The sequence below is a fragment of the Podarcis vaucheri genome (genome assembly GCF_965113315.1).
Source record: "Podarcis vaucheri genome assembly, chromosome: 4".
Taxonomy (NCBI): Eukaryota; Metazoa; Chordata; class Lepidosauria; order Squamata; family Lacertidae; genus Podarcis; species Podarcis vaucheri.
Window position 1 is genome coordinate 49,361,107 of NC_138762.1, and position 20,764 is coordinate 49,381,870.

Below are 20,764 nucleotides of genomic sequence, written 5' to 3' on the forward strand. Positions count from 1 at the left end.
TTAAAGCAACCATGTTGTCACGGCTGCCGTAGCAACCAAGAAATGTTATAAGGGGCTGACAGGCTACTCAAAAAGTCTTTTTGGACCAGTTCCAGCCGGCTCCACCAATTTCCCACCCCTGACATATACAAGGATTGTCTTATCAGATTAGTTTTTGTCAAAAAGTCAAAATGTCAACTCCATGTTAGAAAGCGGCAGATGCCATGCTAAGAATCATTAGGAAAGGGATGTAAAATATACTTGCAAGTACCACAATGTCCTTATACTATACTCACATGTGCAGCCATGTTTGAGTATACCTTGAGTAGCTCCATCTCAAAAAGAAAATCACCAATCAGAAAGGGAGTGTAATAATCAGGGAGATGGGGAACCACCTTCCCTTTGAGAAAATGTGAAAGGGTCTCTTGAATTTAAGGGGGGGAAAAGGAGATGATAGCTGTGTGCAGAAAGTAGATACCGAGGAACTTTTATAATTTTCTCTTAATACAGTGGTGCCCCGCAAGATGAATGCCTCGCAAGACGAAAAACTCTCTAGACGAAAGGGTTTTTCGGTTTTGCGTTGCTTCGCTAGACGAATTTCCCTATGGGCTTGCTTCGCAAGACGAAAATGTCTTGCGCCTTTTTTTAAAAGCCGCTTGAAGAGGCGCAGTTGTGACGGACCGTGCTTCGCAAGACGAAAAACATCGCAAGACGAAAAGACTCGCGGAATGAATTATTTTCGTCTTGCGAGGCACCACTGTACTGGATTTTGGAGTCTTCCAGTGTAATCGACTGGCAGTAGATTCAGGGACAGATAGTGGAAATGCTTGTTCACACAAAATGTAATTAATATGTGAATTTACAACCACAGGATTTTATGGTGGCCACTAGCTTAGAAAACTTTTTAAAGGATTGGCCTCCTTCATGAAATGCATATCTCTGATGGCTATCATTTATAACTGCTAAATGCAACCCCCAGTTTCAGAGGCAGCATGGGAAACAATGAGAAGAGGGCTATTCACCTCAACCCCTGCTGGTGGACTTCCAGGACAGAACAGACCTTTGGTTTCACCCAGCAGGACTGTTCATAAATTCTTATCTCTTGCCCATCCTCCTCCTTTGCCTACAGGAGACAAAAGTAGAGCCCAGCTGGCCACAGTAGTACATAAAGAAGGAAGATGATGAAAATGCATATGAAGATATGGAAAGGGTGTTGTAGTAGAAACCCCAAATTAATCTTTCCAAATATGCATAGTCAGTGCAACTCATGAGAATGAGACATGAATCAGAACTTTAAAATGTAAGATATAGAGTAATTGCCAGCATTCACATTTTGTAGAATACAGACAATAATAAATGATCCTGAATGTGAACTAGGACCTGATTCAAATTTGCTAAAATCCTCTCCTCATGCCATTGTCAGAATTGTTTACAATCTTGGCCATGATTTCATGTATAAGCCTTCAACTTTCACTTGACCTTGCCTAAAAGCTGTGATACATACATAGTGGTGCCCCTGACTTGGAGTTTTAGATATCGTAGACTTGACCCACCCTATCCTGGACCATAATTGTTTTAAGTGCTGTCTGGTGCCTGACTCACAGATTGTTCCCAGTGGCCTGATCCTGTCAAAACCCTTAAAGGAGTTGATACTAGAAATTCTGTTCTTACTGTGTTGCGGCCAACTAAGTGCCCTTTCATTTCAAAAGTGAACACATAATCACTCTTTAAAGTTTAAACAGCAATTGATTCTAAACTAGAAAAAATGCACAGGTCCAAAAATGAAATTTATAATAAATAACTCTGACCCTATGCACTGACAAGAACTGGAAATTAAGTATTCTCTTATTAAGCAAGGCTGCATGTTTGCCTGTATATCTCAACTGTTGTTTGGGTGGTATTTGACTTAACACTGCAACTACACCACTAGTTCAGTTTTCCAAGGGAATGCTGCACTTCACTATCACTCCCTTTGTGAAGCAATTTAAATATAAAGTAGCCTGGCATCAATTATTGTATGCTATTATTATTATTATTATTATTATTATTATTATTATTATTATTAGTTGCCCAATGCCTGATTCATGGACAATCTCATTTTAAGTTTCTCTCCAAGAATCTGGTACATTAAAAATAGTGTATTTGCACAACCCCAAATGAGCATCTATAAACATTGTACTGTAAACATTTCAATAAAGTGAAGAAAACCTCAGAGTAAATACATCATCTCAGCAGAAGTCAATTCCTTTCTAAGGGATTGAGAACATCCTACAGCATCTCTTCTAACTCCATCTCCTTCCTTCCTTCCTCCATGGCAAAACTGAAATGCCTCTTTCTTCCTGTCTGGCAGGACACAATTGTGGGGGTACCTACCCATTAAGCTGCCTGGATAAGGAAATCTTCCTGCTATGAAGATGATAACCATAATAGAAAGATTTGATTAAGAACTGGCTAGTCATTTTTTAAAATGTCCTTTCGCATGTCAGAGTGCCATGAATAAAATTGCTTGGCTGATAAAACATAAAACAGGGCTGGGGGTGAAGAGAAGAAGAGAGAATCGTCATGCAAGCAGGTGTGAATAAAAGCTTCACAGTGTGTGTCTTCCAGGTACATAACCAAAAGACACATTTCTGTGTGGTGCGTCCTCTTTGGCTTCTTGTTTATGCACCTCTGGCTGACCCGATTATGTCAAGTGCCCTTTGAGTTCCTTTAATAATAGCTGCTCTCCTCTTGCAGTGATTTCAGACAAGGGCAGCGTCAGCATCAACTTTAGTCAGCTTCACATTGCCGAAACCAGTCCCTGCTCCTATGCACTGTAGGGTGTGCTACCTTGAAAGGGAGAGAGATGTGTAAATGCACCTTGGAGATCAAAAGCAAAATAAAACTACTGCAAATAATACAAGTTTGAACCTTTCTTGTTCATAGCCTTATGCACATAAGAATTCTCCAGTGGTATTTCAGAGATGTGACAAAACAAAAGTCAATCCCATTCTCATAAAAGTAAAGCTTGCAAACCCCCATTGAATGTTACATGTTGTGTTCCACCACTGTCAGAAGGCGATTTGATCCAGCAGAAGCTTCCATGAGAATAAAGGCCAGAGGAGTGATTGTTGCTGTTTCAGCCTTCCCTCTGGAGCCCGCTCCAGCCCTCCACCGTCTTCTCCAAAGGATTGGGGGACCATTTAAAATAGTATGGGAGATGACTTGGGGAGGGAGGGTCTGCAAGAGAATGGAGGAATTTGCAAAAATAACTTCCTCTGGGTCAAAAGGCTACCTGTCAGAAGAGAGATGTTGCAGTACCTGACTCTCTGCAAGTTAAAATCTAACAAAGACATTAGGCAGAAGTGCAGAAAATACCTGAGTCCAATGTAATCAGTTGAAAATACGGAGTCTCGTAGCACTTTAAAAGCAAACAACTTTTATTAGGGCATATGCCTTTAGGGATTCTAATCTACCTGTGTAAATGCTATTTTCCTTCACCGTCCCCATCCCTTTTTCCTCTTGGGTTATGTCTTGCAGATTATAAGATCGAAGATGGACACTGTAATTTTTGATATTTATCTGTAAGAGGCTCTGCAGCCTTTTCTACTATGCCATATGTGGAATATTTGCTATTGCTTCTCTTAATTTACTTACTTCTTATTCAGTTATGTACCTCTTATTCCCAAAGTTATGACCGTAAGAAAACATGAGCAATAAATGTTAAGGTAGCAATTGCTAATAGGAAAATAACATGATAAAAATTATACAATAATTGCAAAGGGTGGTCACAGAACAATGCAACGTCCAACTGCTGTAACTGTCACTTCTCAATGGGAGGCCAGTCAGCCAGTCTATTTCATAAACTTTTAATCATGATAATGGAAAACAATTGTCAGAAGCATCCTAGTGAATATTATTTGAGGCTGGAGGAGTTGGCAGCCATCTGTTCATTAATGTCTGCCATTGACACCTATCAAAAACATTACAAAGCTTCAGGAGTGAAGACATTACAACTTTATTTCTTGTACAAATGGATTACTATCTTTGATAACTTTTAATGATTTGTTGTTTTGCCACATTTGTTTCGAGACAGACGATTAGCAACAAATATGCCTCCAGCTTCCCAAGATGTTCTAAAAGAAATTATTTTTTGTGTCATACTTCTGAAAAAACCAAAAACCTATTGAAACAGTATTGAAACAGTTATCATCGTTAATGAGGAAATCATATTTTCACAATGCCAGAAAGCAGGAGGCTTGAAATCACCACAGATTCGGATTCAGAGGTCACAAGTCACTCATCTGAGCTAGTCGCCCACCTTTGAAAGTGCCTGGCAACCTTGTTGCTGCCTCTGGGAATAGACAGCTGACATCTCCAGCTCCTGAATGTCACAACCAGTAGAGGGCAAAGGTAAACCAGGTAATAAGCTGCTATTTTTATTCCTCACGGGGGACAGCTGAGGAACAACAATATTGAGGAATACAGTCCAAGACTCATATGCCTTGAACAAGCAAGAGACAAGCACCAGATGAAGTCAGATCACAGCAACGTATAGAATCCAAGCAATTGTAAGCAAAGAAGCTCAGAAATGGCAGCAAAGAGTGCTTGAGAGCCAAACTGGTTGCATGTATTCCCCCCCCCCCCCCGCCAATGTACCAGTATATTATTGTTTTAAATGGGCGGGGGGAACATGGTGAAAGTTGCACTGGAAGGGAGGGGAACATAGCAAGGGGAAGGAACTGCTTAATGATTTCCTTCCTCGCTATTTGTTAATTGAAACTGCTCCTCATGCTATATAAATAGGAAACCTTTTCAGCAATGGCAAAAAGAGCCCTCTCCACCCACTGCAGCACTATTAGGCTTTTAAAAAAACTCTCACTTTTGGTGCCAAGGGGTGCGCCAACTACAGCATGGAGGAGGTGGTTTTTCTTGTGTTGCAGTTGGGATGGTGGGGAAGGGTTAAACCTCCTCCCTCTGCATTCCAAATTAAAATTGACCCTACACATACAATTAAACTTTTTAATACCGCAGCGTGGTGGCTGTGAGTAGGTGTGATGCAATTAACATCACATGTCATTAGGCCCTAAGTAGAGGACACTGGGAAGTAGGTTCTTTCCCTATGTACTGTACATGCACTGCTTTCACTCCTTAGTTTACACATTCTGCAATAGCCTTGTTTTTCATTTCAAAAAACCTGTCATAAGAAAAACACACAACCATGGGCTCTTCCAGACTTGTTTATTGAGCATTCCTTGTTTGTTTTCACAAAAGTTATGTAGTTTTTTTAATTGTTTCTTTCCATGGAGGTTACAAGATATCATGTCAAACCATTGCTTTCCCACACTTCCCAATGGTTCCCCATTGCTTTCCTTACTGCAAAAGTCTGGGTTTGGGGCCCAAGTGTTTTTTTGCACAAGAGCACTAAACCCACTTCAATTGTGCAAGCTAAATTTGACAGTGTATGATTGAAGGCCGCCCTCAAAATAGCGGCAATCTGGAAGCAGCTGTGTATCTAGTTTGGCTCTGGATCAGTACCTTTTTATTTTCCCAGCAGTACTTCCTAACCCCAGATTTTAAAACAACAACCCCCAACTGTACTATTTTGATTGGAGAATTTTTTGTCTTTTTCGGATAAAACCCAACCCTTAAGGAATTCAAGAATACACAGCATTTTGGATGGATACTGAAAATAGGTTGCACTTTGCATGCAAGTTCAGAGGATAGTTAATAATAAATGGGTTGAGTGTATATGCTACTTGTACACAAAATAGTTTTGCAAGAGAGGTTAAAAGTTCAAAGTTGAGCCTGAGTCTATACTGCCTTCACTGTTCCCTTTTAATTATCTGAGGTCAGGAAGTTAATAATACCAGAAATACCCACTAGAGACCTCTTGCTCACTGTATGAACTTTAAACTTGTCTGCATTTTTTTTTTGAAAGGGTAAAAAGTTCAGTGAAAACACGATGGTTTTCTCCTTTGGCCTACACTAGTTCAACCTCAAGGGTTAAAAGTTTAACTGTAAAAGAGGAACCTTTGTTCGCTGAGGTAATTTCAAAAGTTCACTTATTAAAAGGTAAGATTTCAAATAAAAGGCAAAGTCCAGTGTGATTCTATTCCACAAGAATGAAAACCTTGTGACAAAGGAATACTCTTTAATCTGTTGTCACATCGGAATGACCTTCACATTTTATTGTCTTTGTGTTTTGAACTTTGGAAAAGCAATGTCTCCTGTAAGCCAACTTTATAGGTTTAACGTCAACACACAGCACTGGAGAATTCTTTATATTTTTCAAATAAATGCAATTTATGTTTATTCCTGTATGCCTTGTGTTGCTGATTCCGCTTTCTTATAGATGGCAAGTAGTGATTCATAAAAATATGCTTCTTTCACACATTGGTATATTACGCTAAACTGAACCATGACTTAGTGCACATGTACAAACATGCAGGTTCCTAGGGAGGAGCTCACACCTGCTATGTTCTTCCTTGGTCCCTTTAGCTCAGCAGAGCACTGAGCTAAATAAACCCTGGCTATAAGTCATGGCTAAGAAGGAGAAAGCTTAACCATGAGCCCGGGTTTGGAGAACAGGCCATCCTGAATCACATACTGAGCTAAAGGGCCAGGGAGGAGCAAAGCAGCTGTGATCTCCTGTCTGGGAACCTGCATATTCATGCATATGCATTAAGCCATGGTTCAGCTTAGCAAGCTACAGTGGTACCTCGGGTTAAGAACTTAATTCGTTCTGGAGGTCCGTTCTTAACCTGAAACTGTTCTTAACCTGAAGCACCACTTTAGCTAATGGGGCCTCCCTCAGCCGCCACCGTGCGATTTCTGTTCTCATCCTGAAGCAAAGTTCTTAACCTGAGGTACTATTTCTGGGTTAGCGGAGTCGGTAACCTGAAGCATCTGTAACCTGAAGTGTCTGTAACCCGAGGTACCACTGTATACCAATGTGCATGAAAGAAGCAGGGGTTTTTTTTATATAAATGACTACTTGCCATCTATAAGAAAGTGGTATTTGAAAGAACAATGCACAACCTTGTAAATGTAGATCAGAGCCCTCAATGCTAAACCTTTGAAAAACGGAGCCAGGGATACCTTGGTGTATATGAGTGAAGCACACCACAAAGTTCCACCCACAGTAGACTCTAACCCTGTTCAGGTCAGTTGTTGCCATGACATGTACTGAAAACACTTGACTTACATTGGGAGGGTCAAGTGTGCAACATGCATCACATTTATATAGTGTTCAGGCAAAGTGCTTCACACACATTATCTCAGCTCTTTAAGCTCAGTCAATGACTTAAATTGTCGCTAGCTACCGTGAGATCAGTGAATTTGTTTATTAAACGAGTAAAGTGTTGTTTAATCGTATCTTAAACTGTTGTTACCCACCCTGAAATCTTCTAGGATGAACAGTGGGATAGATAAGATCAATTTTTAAATAAATTTCTATTGATACAATAAATTTAAAAATAAATGTCACTATGCACATATTGTGGAGTGAGGAAGGAATAAAATTGAAAAATAGTGGCTTGCTTGAACCCACGTAGTTCATTTGTGAGTAAAGTGAGAATTTGAGCCAGTAGCTGTGACATTACCCTACATACTGGATCCAAAGCTTTCCTTCTGTAGTATTTTTGCTAAGAGATCCATTAATTTTGCCTCAGTGTCCTTAATTTTAAGACTTTTCTGTGCATCTCTAACCAAACCATCTCTGTTTCTATTCCCAATGTAAAAGCTGTATGCTACGTTGCTTCAAAAGTTGGATTCAGATAATTTTTCTTTATATAAAAATTAGGAAGTGTATTTGTTCTCATTAAGGCACTCTTCTTAAAGTGACATAAATTCATTTCCTTCATCTAGTTAGCAAATGGGAAGTGCTCGTGTTTGAGGCTCTTCCAGTTTCAGTGCAGTAAGTGTCAATGGACAGAAAGCCAAATTTGTTCATTTGGCCTTGTAGATCTTACAACTGAAAAAGAGGTGGTTTGGATTTTTTTTATAAAAAAATATGTAATTGAAATTATAAGCAGAGGCTCTAAATGGACATATGCTGTGAATTATTTCAAATACGTATGTTGCTTAGATAATTGGGAAGCAGCATGAAGGTTGCGTTCTCAATTTTCCTTGGCATGCTGCTTTAAACATTGTTTTGTATTGTGTTGCCTTGAATCCACTCTTTTTTGAGGATTAAAATCCACTATCCGAGTGTTAGCAGAGTCCTTTGGTAGTTCCTCATGTTCTGTCCCTCACAGTTAGGTACCCAGGAAAAGCCTATCATCTCCAGATCAATATCCCGAACTTCTGTGCCCCTAAGGGAAATTTCATTTTGCTATCATGCAGGGCTCCAATTATGAAACAACGGGTAGGAGGTCAGTCCACAACCACACACCCTGTCTAAAGACTGTAGCAAAGGGGCAGAGCAACAAAAAGCCCCCCCCTTTAATTCGAACCATGCTATCATATTAGAAAGGAAGCTTGTATAACACCGTGTCCTCAAGGAGCAAGCATGATGAGGGGAATATATGTATTAACTTGACATGTCCTAGTCCGTGTCATGCCTACTAGCTCTGCATTCTGTAGAGCAGAGAAGGGGAACCTGCAGCCTGCCAGACATTGCTGGACTACAATCCCTAACCATTGGACATGGGAGTTGGAGACCAATAATTTCTGCTTGGCAGCAAGTCTCCTACCCCTAGTGAAATGGAAATATAGGCCCTTACTGTTTATTAGAAAAGATGGCAAGAGATTTGAGGCAAAACCAAGGAGTGAACTAAGTGTCAGAACGAATGAAGAAGCTGCCACAACGATTTTTATACTGAATCTTTAGAGTTGCTGTTCCTGTAGAATAGCTTGTTTGTTTGTTGAGAACAAGACATTTCATGATAGTAATATTATGCAAAATTGACAGTATGGTGGAGTAACAAAATGGCTATATATTCTTGAACATATAACCACATATTTCTTATAACAGTAGTCACACATACACATTTCAGTGCCTAGTACTGTACACATGCTACATATTAGCAACTTCTGTTCCTGTAAACCTGTAAAGGCAAGTTTGCAAGAAAATACATAATATATAGAAATGTTCACTTTGGTAAAGTACTGGGTCAAAGCTACTCTCAAATTTCAAGTTTTATGCTGCATGTGCAGGGGGAAGAGGGTGTAAATTATGAAATGTCCTAAAATATGAATAAGTCATGTGGAAATAATTAATCACAGGAAACTCATTAAAATTAAAAGTGTATTTTAAATGGTTTCTTGATTGAGTACAAATGCCTCATTAATTAAGAATGCATTGACTTAAGAACACAAGTGATGTCAAAAAGAGAATAATGACTGACATGACACGGAATACAACATGCTGTGTGTTCTCTGTCTCAAACACTCAGGAAGAACAGTCTCCACAAAAGGTCAGTGGATGCATAAGATGGAAAGCTCTTCAATGCCTCTTGATTATTTTAAAGTGCCATTGTACGCAGGGATGTGGGGTAGAATCATAGGATCACTGGGTTGGAATGGAACTTGGAAGGCATCTAATCCAATCTACCACTCCAGGCAGGACCAGCAATGCTGGATGCACTTACAGCATCCCTGACAGATGGTCTACTAGTCTCTGTTTAAGTTCCTCAAGAGAAGAAGACCCAACCACCTCCCAGGGCAGTCTATTCCATTCTGAACATTTCTTCCTGTTAGCAAGTGTAGCTCTCTTTCCCATAGAGATTGTCTTGAGGTATGACTGTATTCTGCTGGTTCTCTCCATTCCGTTTCCGTTATGTTCACTAGATCTGTGTTCTCTTTTATAACCAAGCATTCCAGCTTGCCCATCTTAACTTCGGGGCTTCTAGCATTAGCATAGAAACATCGGCACATGGTGTCCCTTTCTTTCCATCATGTGCATGTTTTTCCTGTGACCATTTGGCCTCTTTGACTGGCTGTCATGTTCTGCTGTAGGTTCTTGGCCTCTTGCCACATGGTTCCCATCAGGGTAGGGAGAGAACATTTTCATCCCCATCCCTTAGGAATGATAAATCCTAAAGTGAATACTACCCCCGCTTCTGTTGGCTTTCCCCCAGAGATCGTTTTTAAAAGAGTTCTATCAACTTCTTGCTGTGCAGAACAAGCAGTTAAATTCCATTCTGTGTTCCTCTAGTGCCACTGCTCCTTGATGTTTGTAGTTTTTTAAGAATATTTCCATTTGAGTATGAATCTTTCAGGATTGTGTGATATCACCCTACAGATGACAAAATAGAAAGGAAAATCCATATGTTGTTTGTTAGACTCGTCATAATGTTTAGTCACTGAAGTACTATACACATTTCAGTAATGCCCAACTCCCATATCAGCTATACATGAGCAGGTTTTAAGTTCTGGGGGGAAATATTTGGCTTGATAGATTAACAGAGCACTATTGGTATTGCATAAATATCAATAGAACTTCTACACAGACCGCTTCTGAAATGGTTCTGCTTCCTAATTGCAACAAGAACTAAGCTGCAAGTTTCTTTAACATTCACACTATATCAAAGAACTTGTTTCCCAGTATGTAACTGTAATGTGTATGGGTTGCTCGTGCGTAAGTTGCTGCCTCTCCAGGCTTTGTTGCCTTGCTAAACCTTTCAGTCTGGGCAGCCCTTCACTTCGTGGCTGCCTCAGTCACTAGCAGAATCCGTCAGTGGGCGTTTCTTAAATCTTTTCCAACATAAAAGTTGTTTGACACCCAGTCTCCTCCTACTCTCTCTGCGCGGAAGTCTTCTGCACAGGGTGGGCGTGGGTAGTGGAGGACCCGTGCTCTCCCCGCTGGTGTCCGGTGAAGAGTCCTGGAGCCCTCTTGCCGATTCCCCCATCAGCCCCTCTATATCCCTGGTGTTGCGCTGATTTGCTTCCCCATCTGCGGAGCTGCCTCTCTCCCTGCTGGGCCCTTCTCCAGCATCATTTGAGAGCCTTCCCTCCGCCTCTAGCTCCGATGTCAGTTCCCTGACAGTAACTAAGCAACCAAATGTCCTTGTGTCTTCCACCAATCAAAAGCTGGCCATGAACAACGCTGCATATCAAATATGTGTCTGCTAAGCCATAAAGATTAGGCAGAACAATGGAAATGTGGATGCATGCATCGTAGGAGAAGCTTTTCGGAAGGGCTTTCTAGGTGCTCCAATTTTCCACCAGATCTTTATCATTCTAATAACATGACTTTTCTGGGGGAAAGCAATTGCCCATTTCCATGGTGTACATCATATTTGCAATGAACTATCTCTAGTGTGTGACACTTTGTAATAATTGGCCTAATCTTTATTAATTTCTGTGATGTTCATCGTAGTAACATTAATCATTTGATGCACTTTTGGTATTAATTTGAATGTCATAGGTACTTTCCAAGCAGTTCCATTGTAATTCCGGATTAATTAATTTACTGTTCCTGCCAATTTTGATTTAAAAATTAGACTTCTAGTACAAAATCCACCTTGGCAGTTACTTCTTCTTCTTTTTACATTTTTAATTGCTGGTGCAAGTGCCGAGGGTATGGTTATCTTGTGCGGCTCCTGTTTCAACAAGAATTTCACATTTTAATTTTATTTAAATGTTGACACAACAGAAAGTCCTTGGGGAATTTGCATATATACTAAAAGTTCAGATTTGGGACATGTCAGGGATCTGCACCCTCCACCCTTTGTATCTCAGGGAGCCTCTTCATACCCTAATGAAGAACACCCATAGAAGGTGAGTTGCCAAAGTTCTGGTTATAAGGAGGTGTACTGCCTAGCAAAAGCAACCAGGAGATTATGGCTTGCTGAAGCAGCCAATATGGTAAGACTCTTCTAGAACTTAGCTGCTGGTGAAATTAATGGGGCCCCAAAGACATGAGCATGAAGAGATTGCTTGAATTACATTATCCATGAAGATGTGGAAGGAGACATTACTAAGGGATAGAATTGGCTTAAAATGTGGCTTAAGATCTAAATGTAATAGTAGGTGGAGAACATGTTGCTGAACTTTTGTGAATGCATTGATTAGGATTCATCCATTATTCTGCTGAATTTACCATATTGGTTTGCTGACAGTACTGGATTAGTTTGCTGACATCAATATATTTGTTTGGATGGCAATAGTATCACAGGATAGAACAGAAAGTGGCTTGGGAATCTGTTTACTGCTTTGCAGAAAATATTATAAAAGGAACAGTTAAAAAAGGAACACCAATCTGTTCCAGTTGTTTTAAATTTAAAACAAGGTGATACATAGGCATTCAAAAGGGACTTCCTAGTAAGTTATTCTAGGACAGTCTGCCTGTTTTATTGGTGAAGACTTACCCTGGACTAACAGGAAAAGGTCTATGTAAATGATGATCAGAGGGACAGATCATCCCACTTTACTGTAGGTGTCAAGAGCAAGCAGTGAGTCATCATCATTTGATAATTATCTCCTCTTGTGGCTAGAGCCTTGTGAACAGATTTATTGTAGTTGAGGTGACATGGACAAGTTTATTGTAGAGGAGCCTTCTGAGTGTACTAGGTCGTACTTGTCATTAGGTGTACTTGATCGTACTTGTCATTATTGTAATGTCAAATAAAATTGAGTTGTCTCATATCCCTTTGGTGGTTTTCAATCCTTAAACTATCCTGTGTCAGTGCTTTTACTGCTTCTCCTTTCTACCTCTTTCCCCTGCTTCTGCCCAAAAGAAGACAGTAATGATTGCATCATGAGATTGTACATTCATTTAAGTGCAGGAACTCCCTGAATCTATGGTATAGAACTGCTTCTAGTAGACAAAGAATATGATTTTGAGTCCAGCTCTTGTTTTTGACCAGTTCCTGGAGAGGGCTTCCCACAGGCATCTGGCTGGCCACTGTGAGGATTACGAACCAGGCAGGCCTTGGGTCTAATCCAGAAGAACTTTTGGGCTCTTATCTCAGAGTGTGAGGAAGCAGGGAAGAAACAAGCACTGGGATTCTAAGTAATTATCATCTTCAAGTATACTAAACTCCAGGCCAGTTTATGCCAGTCTCCTTGGTGATGTCCACCAAGAGAGAGTAAGATGCACAGGTATTTATTTTATTGGTCCAAAAATAAATGCTACAAGTAGGCAGAAATGAAAGTGGTGTGGGTTTACCACTTTCTCCAGCAATGATGGCAGGAACTATCTCTGACATATTTTATTCCCTTAAAAATGTTTGTTTTGCTTTCGGCAGTGGTAAATATGATACAGAAGCACTATCACCAGCTCCTGGAAATACACTGGCAAATTGATGACATTTGACTATCAGATGCTTACTTAAAAAGTAACTGCTGGAGAAAATGAAGGAGAGCTGACTATCTATGAGGTTTATTGAGGCGGCTGACATGCTACAAAAGGCAGGTGGGCGTGAAGCTTGAATGGTTTACAACCAGCAATAACAAGACTGAAAATACATCTTAATCATGTAATCTCCCACCACGTGATCCTATGCCTGAGGTGAAGGTGATGGGGATCATTCTGTTAGGGCAAGCTGGTGCCTTTCCAGGCAGATTACTGGGCATGTTAACACAGAAGAAAAAGGATTGCTTTGCACATGACGTAAGGGAGAAAGGAGGTTATGCAGCACAAGCCACAGGAGGAAAGAGATCAGCCCCAGAGCCACGAAGGCGAGGGACATGTGGAAAGCCTTGTGGCTAATCAGGGTCTACCTGCAGTGAATTTACCTTGATTTGTCCAGAGGAAATGTGAAAAGGAAAGTGAAAGTGTCTCAAAGAAAACAGTTTCTGTTGAGATAAAGCAGAATTGGAAGCCTTGGTCAAAAAGTTGTATTTGTAGATTAAGCATGCATGGGATTATTTTAGATTAACTTTTTTTTTTTTTTGTATCTCTGTTGAAAGCTGTGGTCTGTCCTAAGCCTTTTGGACAGGGCACTCTGAAAATGAAAACATAAAGAGTTATACGTGTATATCCACAGAAGGTCCCAAGCTGGGGATTTGGACACATAAGAGTTTGTCAAAGCAGGAAGGGTCAAAAGAGGCCGCATGAAAGGCAGGCAAGTGATTCTTGAAGCAGCTTTTAGACTGCTCTCTTATAGTGAGATGTTCCGATGTTTTTGTTTTCATTTGCTTTAGAGTAATCTTAAATTTGTAAACTGACCTGGCACTTGTTAAAAATATAGAGTATTAATCCCTAATGTGCATAAAAGTCATAGAACAAATATATAAGGTATCCTTGCTAAACTCAAAGACTTTTCCTAAGTCCAGAGTTGTGTTTCAGTTATTTCACAATGAATCCCTGACGATGTTTTAATATTGCTTTGGCATTGCTTCAAAGAAAGAAAGCTCCACAGTGTATGTTGTGCATCAAGCCTCTTCATGTTAATGGCTGGGAACACTTATTATACTCAGAAGTGTGTCCCACTCAGTTCAACAGCACTTCCTTCTAGGTAAGTGAGGATAGGATCGCAGGCTGATTAAGCCGAGGTTGAGATCAAGTTTGGGCTATAAAACTGCTTTGGGCCTTTGGTGAAGTGTAGAGCTATCCTATGCATTTTTACTCAGAGGGAAGTCCCACTGTGTTAAATGGGACCTTCTCCTTAGCAAGTGTGTGTTTAGAGTCACTTAACATGAGGAAAACACCACTGGCGATCCTCTTCTGTAGCTATAAGCAGTCAGGAAACAGAGGACATCCTCAACCATCAAGGCATTTCTAAAAAAGATGAAAAGCAAAAATACAGTGATTCCTTTCCATAGCGGTCCTATGTACATGCGTAATTCATAATGGAATGAATTGACAACCTACAACTCACTGATTTATAGATATGAGACTCCTGTATTACTTCCTGCATATAGAAAGCTGTGACATCAGGGAACAAATGATTTGACATGCTAGTTTTCCACCAGCTTTGCAGGCAGATGGTATATTAAGAGATGGTATATTAATACGGTATATTAACTTGGTATATTAATACGGTATATTACTTGACATGAGCCAACAGTGTGACGCGGCAGCTAAAAAAGCCAATGCAATTCTGGGCTGCATCAATAGGAGTATAGCATCTAGATCAAGGGAAGTAATAGTGTCACTGTATTTTGCTCTGGTCAGACCTCACCTGGAGTACTGTGTCCAGTTCTGGGCACCACAATTCAAGAAGGACACTGACAAACTGGAACGTGTCCAGAGGAGGGCAACCAAAATGGTCAAAGGCCTGGAAACGATGCCTTATGAGGAACGGCTAAGGGAGCTGGGCATGTTTAGCCTGGAGAAGAGGAGGTTAAGGGGTGATATGATAGCCATGTTCAAATATATAAAAGGATGTCACATAGAGGAGGGAGAAAGGTTGTTTTCTGCTGCTCCAGAGAAGCGGACACGGAGCAATGGATCCAAACTACAAGAAAGAAGATTCCACCTAAACATTAGGAAGAACTTCCTGACAGTAAGAGCTGTTTGACAGTGGAATTTGCTTCCAAGGAGTGTGGTGGAGTCTCCTACTTTGGAGGTCTTTAAGCAGAGGCTTGACAACCATATGTCAGGAGTGCTCTGATGGTGTTTCCTGCTTGGCAGGGGGTTGGACTCGATGGCCCTTGTGGTCTCTTCCAATTCTATGATTCTATGATTCTAACTAATAGTCTGAGATATCAAATAGGTAGAGCCAGGATAAAAATTGTGCAAATTCTTGAGGATTCTAACTCTAGCTCCAAACTAGATGTTAGTAAGAAACATGATGGTTAGTTTCAAAAACTTAATTTGCATCCCATAGGATTAGTGTTGCAGTGAAGCTGTTCCTGTTTCATTATTAACAGTACATTTCTTAAGCAGGTAGCAATCTTTTTAGAAAGGACAGCTTTATTGGCCATTGAAGCAGAATTTCTCAAGTTTGACATTCCTTGGTTCTTAGTATTGAAAATGTCCTAATAACTCTTAGCATTTATGTAGTACTTTAGAGAATCCAAAGTGCTTCACATATGTCTACTTCGTAATGCCATGAACCTCTTTTCCCTTGCCTCAGTTTTTTTCCTGTCTGACCCTACCAGTTAAACTGCACATATCACAACAATATTCAACATGCTTTGTTACTACTTAGAATGTGTAGCTTTGTTTATTACATGTAAGACATGTCCTCCTTATTTATGAGCACAGAAATATATTTATACTTTCCAAAACTTGGAAATATATTTATACTTTCCAAAACTTGGAAATATATTTATACTTTCCAAAACTTGGAAATAAGCATAAGAGGAAATGGAAGTAGGCAACGATTCAAGCAGATGGGAGATCACACCCAAAAAGGGTGGGGGCCGTCAGGAAACAGCAAGCAAAAACATGCTTGTTGACATTCGGTAATGCAACATAATACACAGTGCTCTGGAAAGAAATTTTTTAATATGGTGCCATACTATAGCCAAAACCATCTCCCTTGTCCTTGATGGATTACACAAATTTCCCTCTGTCTAAAAGCCCATAATTTCATTTCCTAGACCCCAGAGTGATGTGCTTCTTCAGCATGACATACTTTCCTATGGCCTTTTATTCTAATTTTCTATAATTATGATCATCATTACTCACTGTGACAAGGGGCACTACTGTCCTACTTCTGCCATTCTGCTCAGTTCAGACAGGGCACCCTTCTAATTTGCCATGGCCAGTGATGATATCACCCTGGTGTGCTGACTGTCAGCAGCCTATTCAAGGAGGGCAATGATGGATGGACAGCTGAAGCACAGGAGTGGATGAGCCAAGCCTGCTGTAGCATCCTCAGAAGAGCCCTTTTCAAGGAGGGCAGGAGAACCCTTCCTTCCACCTCAAGGAAGAAAGAGAAACTGGAGGCAAACAAGCTGTGTTAGCCAGGGAGGCTGACCCTGGTCACAGGACAGAGAAGCTTTCCAGGCTGCTCTGGCTGGGTCAGGGTAAGGCAAGCTAAATCCTACCTTGTCAATGATGTTAACTCCCTTGAAGTAACAAAGACTTGGTGAGGACAGAGAGCCTAAACCTTAGTGGTGTGTACTTCTCCTGGAGGAAACTCATTGATCCATATGAAGTAGAAATATTCTCAGTTCCCAGCCCTCAGATCATGCTATCCCATAAATCAGGCTTCCTCAACCTCGGCCCTCCAGATGTTTTTGGCCTACAACTCCCATGATCCCTAGCTAGCAGGACCAGTGGTCAGGGATGCAGGGAACTGTAGTCTCAAAACATCTGGAGGGCCGAGGTTGAGGAAGCCTGCCATAAATAATTCGGATGTTCCATGATCTATCTCCCGTAACCAGCAAGGAAAAACTATGCATGGACAGTGGCCTCATTTGTATCAGCACATTGCAAAAGAGACTAGTGCTCAGTATGTCGGTATGTCAATTACCAGGCTAGTAATTGAGTTTAAAGGTGGGATGAAACTGCACTCATCCTCCAAGCACCAAAGGATCAGAGTTGTAGTCTGAGCAACCTAGAAGAATACTGGATTGAAACCTAAATAACGCTGACAAATGCAGGATCATAGAAAATGTATTTGCCTAAACAACAAAACCAAGAACTTACTTTCTCCATGCCTCCCAGAAACCCAGAGCAAGAGCATTTGTTTAAAAACAATGGCAACAGACAGCACTTCAGTATATGGAAAAATAAGTGTTTGGACATACTGACAAGAAACAGGACCAGATGCTATGCATCAGTTGCACCTGACAATCTTGGAAATGACTCCTGGGAGAACATTTCAAGTTAGTCAGAAGAAATACAAAATTGTTAGACACCAGATCAGTACTTCAACTTCTGCAGTGTTAGCACTTTAAGGTAGAGAAGCTGCATCCAGATTTATACCATTTGAAGATTTGGCAGGTAGCAGCCAAGAAATAGAATTCATCTTCACTGGGCATAATAATACATCTAAAGATATCTTTCTATAGCAATTGTGCCATCTCATTATGATCCGTTATCCACTTTCATTTCTCATTCCATCTATTATTAAATTAGGTTGTTCAACAATGTAGCTATTACGAAGTTATGGACTTCCATGTCCCCTTTCAAGGCAAAAAGGCTCTCCAAGATTTTGCAATTTGGAATTTCAGGTCTGCCACTGCAGCTAAAGTGGATGATAACAAAATGCAGCTTGATTTACATTTCAAAGCTTTCACTGAATATAAAGCCGCTCTATTGGCCTTTAAGCACTATATCATCTGTGTCAGGCATATTTAAGCAAATTGTTGGCTCTCTTAATGCCATATTGAACACTGCAAACTGCTGATGTAGTCTTTATGGCTACATCGTAAGCTACATAAGCTGAAATTGTGTTAGTCTACATAGTGTTTAGCTATGCTCCTTAAAGAAATGGAGCTATCATTTCTACCTGGTTTTCAGCATTGTCCAGATATCTTTGTCATCGTTTTGTCATTATCACATCTTTTCTGATGTCCTTCTAGTCCAGCACTCTATTCTCACAGTAGCCAACCAGTTGTCCATGGGAAGCCCATCAGCAGAATCTGCTATTATGGGCTGTGTCCGTAAGACACTGGACTCCTGATTAAGTAAACCACACAGTCCCAAAACCATAGTTAGTTCTCTTGTCAATATTTATATGTATAAGTGTTGTCACATTTTGCCTGTGCTGAATGATTATCTAGGTGCTTCACCAAAGGGCATGTTTCTGCATGAAGACCTTTCACTTGCCGAACAGATGATCAGCTTTCACAGCACTGATGACTTGTTTGGGTTTAAGGAGCAGGTTGTCTCCCGAGACAGATGGATGCCAACCAACCAAGAACTTGCCACACCCTGACTCTCCAAACAGCTGATCAGCCCTCTCCAAGTGCCAACCATCTGTTCAACAATGCATAGAGTTCTGAATACAGGATTCTGCCCCCTGTCCCCGCTTTCCAATGCCGAATTCTTTAGTCTGTGCGAAATTTGATGAAGGGAGGTGATTTTCCATTAGAATTCTGTTAGCTCTTAGAAAGATCACTTTTTCTGGTTTGGAATGACTGCAGGCTTAGCAAAAATCTGTGGCCATCCCAAGCACTATATTGACATAGGGCTACATGGGAAATAATACAACATTCAATCATGTAACAGTGTCTGAGCACGATAGTAAAAACGGAGCAACTGCAATGAAAATATATATAATTTTATCTCATATTCATAACCATATTCACACCTTGCCTGTGGGGAATGGACATTCATGTGTTCAGCAAAATCAGATAACAGTGAACACGTGTTGTGCTAATTGCCAAAAGAGGCTCGGGTCAACACAAGTAATCATGAATAAATTTTCAGAAGACAGGTTGCAGGCAGGGATATAAGAGCAGGCAACAATATAACAGAAATCAAACTTTCCCCATCCATTGATATGCAAAATGGGAGAAGAAAGATTGGTTCTTAGCAGCAATCTAATAAATCCAGAAATAAGTAAAGTGGTAAAAATTCAATGATGTGTGAGTTAAATGTGTGAAAGAACATTTCTGTCATTTCAGGATTCTGTTCCCATTTGTTGCCAAACGCCTCATACATTTTGTGTTTTATTTGTTAAAATTTGATTTCTTCTCATTTGTTTTTGTTAAAATCCCATTTCCTTCATGTCTTGATACTTTTGTTTCCTGTTTATTTTTTGTTCCACTTTTTGTCACCTGCAGACATCCGTCCGAGGTCCAGGTTGGACAGGATCCTAAACACCAACAAAACAGCAGAATGCAACAGATGGGCATGATTTGACTTCTCTTTGTGCCTATTAGTTTCCCTCTGGGTTTGTTTTGGATCAAATAGAAATTCAACTGAATAGACGCCATTCAGTTCTATGTTCCATTTGTCAAATAAATACACACTCCCACTTTTTCTACTTCAGAAAGCATGGCTATTTCTCTGGTCAGTATTCATATTCATAACTGTGGTGACTGTGGTGGAAATGTGGATGTCCCACCAAAGTCAAACAGTAGTGCTTATGTGTAGAACTGGTACCAAAAGAAGCCAGGTACACTAAAGGGGAACCTGTGGCACTCTCAATGTTTCTGGGCTCCTACTTTAATCAGACAGTATGGCCAATGACCAGAAATGTCACACCTCTATCCGGACACAGTGGAGTCCATATGCTGTTGGAGGGCAACAGGTTCCCCATCTCTGGTGTAAAATAAACTTGCTGGAGATAATAGACCAAACACTAATCCATGAGTGTCTTTGTCCCTGTGCTGCCTGAGAAATGGAATTGTTGAATTGAAGAAGAAGAAAACTTACTTCAAGTTGATTGATGTCTGTGTAACGACTTTCATCAGCAATGCTCTGAAACAAGATTAATGCTACTTTTCCCCTTTAGAGGTAGACAGGTGTTATCTTTTCCTATCAGATAGTCCTCGTTCATTCACACTGCTGGAACTAGGGAAATGATATGAATTTGACATACAAATTATGCATCAGTTTTTCAGAGGAAGCAGAAATCATGTCGATAAAGGGAACTGCATATCAGTAACCAATAGGCAGTGAGGAAATACAGCCTGTAAGCTTGAGCCCCGAAGGAGGCTGATGGACAGAAGTATATGAGAAGCAGGAGAAGATTTTCATGTTATGAACTGTACCTAGAAGCACTGTTTTGTATCTAGCATAGTGGTGCCATGAGAGATGGCAGAGGAAAGGGAAGAATGGCCTTGGTGAGAGCCTGTTTGCGGTACCCCCTGTGCATGAACATCTAGAAACAATAGCTGCCTGTGGTCACTTCTTTTCAGACTTGAACATGGAAGTGATTTCTTGTGATATTGTCGTTTTGTTCCTTATTCCAGAAAAACCAACTTCCTTTACTTTCTAACAACATCACAATGTTTGAGAGGAATGGTAGAATTTTTGGACAAAGATAATCACTTTTGTGTTTTTTCCACA

The 20,764-nt window shown here is 40.4% G+C and overlaps 1 long non-coding RNA gene across 1 annotated transcript; it reads left to right on the forward strand.

The window, feature by feature from the left end:
• The first annotated feature begins 9,334 nt into the window (after positions 1-9,334).
• LOC309531249 lies at positions 9,335-19,642 on the forward strand. Its single transcript, XR_014219172.1, has 3 exons — positions 9,335-9,377; positions 13,152-13,318; positions 19,534-19,642. It is a non-coding gene; the product is annotated as an uncharacterized lncRNA (long non-coding RNA).
• Positions 19,643-20,764: the final 1,122 nt, after the last annotated feature.